Source organism: Cryptomeria japonica, unplaced genomic scaffold, assembly GCF_030272615.1.
Source record: "Cryptomeria japonica unplaced genomic scaffold, Sugi_1.0 HiC_scaffold_505, whole genome shotgun sequence".
Classification (NCBI taxonomy): Eukaryota; Viridiplantae; Streptophyta; class Pinopsida; order Cupressales; family Cupressaceae; genus Cryptomeria; species Cryptomeria japonica.
In genome coordinates, this window is record NW_026729321.1 from 89,155 (window position 1) to 90,908 (window position 1,754).

General features: G+C 62.8%; 1 non-coding gene across 1 annotated transcript; it reads left to right on the plus strand.

Moving 5' to 3' along the window:
* The first annotated feature begins 1,190 nt into the window (after positions 1-1,190).
* LOC131872025 (5S ribosomal RNA) lies at positions 1,191-1,309 on the plus strand. The gene has a single exon (XR_009370210.1). It is a non-coding gene; the product is annotated as a 5S ribosomal RNA (ribosomal RNA).
* Positions 1,310-1,754: the final 445 nt, after the last annotated feature.

Below are 1,754 nucleotides of genomic sequence, written 5' to 3' on the forward strand. Positions count from 1 at the left end.
GGTGCGTGCCAAGGTGGGTCATGGGGTGGGTGCCAAGGTGGGCACCAGGGTGGGTGTGCACCAACCCTAGCCAGGGTAGGTCACGGGGTGGTTGTCGGGGTGGGCGTCAAGGAGCCAAGGTGGGTGGCAAGTAGCCAAGTTGCGTGCCAAGGTGGGTGTCGGGGTGGGTGCCAAGGATCCAAGGTGGGTGCCAAGGAACCAAGGTGGGTGTCTGGGTGGGTGCCGAGGTGGGAGCCAGGGTGGGTCCCAAGGTGAGTGCAAAGGTGGGTGCCAGGGTCAAGGTGAGTGCCAATGTGGGTTCCAAGGTGCCAGGGTCAGGGTGAGTGCCAATGTGGGTTCAAAGGTGCTAAGTTGGGTGCGAGGTTGGGTGCGAGGGTGGGTGGGTGCCAAGGTGTGCTAGGTGGAAGCCCGGGTGGGTCGGCATCCCATGGGTGTCGAGTTGGGTGCCTGATGGGTGCTTCTTGTCAAGTTTTAGTCGTCGGGACTCATTTCGAGCCTTAGAGGTCGTTTCTTGTCCGGTTGCCCTGTCTTCGACCTGGGAACCCAATTTTGGTCCTCGGGTCCCATTTTTTTTTGTCTCGCATCCCACTTTTGGCCTGTGGCCTTTTCGGGGTCGATTCTCGTTTTGGGCATCAGAGCATGTTTCTTCTCCTAAAACCCAATATTTGTTTATTAAGTCTCGGAACACATTTTTGTTCTCGTGGACCCATCATGGGTCTTGGAACGCATTTGTGGTCCTTGGGTCCCATTTTGCATCCCGAAACTTGTGTTTTGGTGCTTGATCCCTATTTTGGGTGCCCACCTTGCACCAAGTGCGCACCCGGGGCAAACCGAGCGCCTTGGTGCACCGGGGCAAGATCGAGCGTGCACCCGAGGCGCCCCGAACATGCACCAAGGTGCACTCGGCCCACATGTGAGCGCAGGTCGTTGCGCCCGAGGTGGTGTGTGGGCACCGCGTTGCAGACGGGACACTGCACGCACACGACGCCCCGTCCAGGTGCACGCACGTAGGCCGGGCCGGGTGCACACCCGACGCCCTAGCAAGGTGCGCGCACCCGGGCAGGGCTCACACTTGGCGAACGGGGCGCACTTCGCGAGGGAGGGTGTGCACCTCGACGGGGGTGGGTGGCCGGGGTGGATTCGCACGTGGGTCGCGGTTTGCTAAGTACACACTGCGACAAGCTCATAACGGGTGCGATCATACCAGCGTTAGTGCACCGGATCCCATCAGAACTCCGCAGTTAAGCGCGCTTGGGCCGGAGTAGTACTGGGATGGGTGACCTCCCGGGAAGTCCCGGTGTTGCACCCTTTCTTAGTTTTTCGCCGGGCGTCGCAATGCTATTTGAATAAACCTTTTGCCCGTTTGCGTTCTCGTCGGGGCCGGGCCGGGCCGGGGTGCGCTGCCCGCACTACCGCGCGCGCGGGGGCGACACCGAGCGCGCACCCGAGGCGCCCCGAGCACACAGGCCACGGTGCAACCCGGGCGTTGTGCGCGCACCCCGGTGCGCCCGAGGTGCTGCGCGCGCACCCAGGTGAAATCGGTGTGCACCTCGGCCAGTGCGCGCTCGGTCGAGTCGCGCACGTTGGCCAAGGTGCACGGTGATGTTTCTTACTCTAAGGTTCCGCACCAGACGCCCGGGACAGGTGAGCGAAGCTGGGCGGGGCCGGGTGCGCGGCCGGGGCAGGTGCACGCAGCTGGAGAGAGCTTTGGAGCACACCAGAGGTGCGCACCTTGGAGCACACTTCGGAGCGCA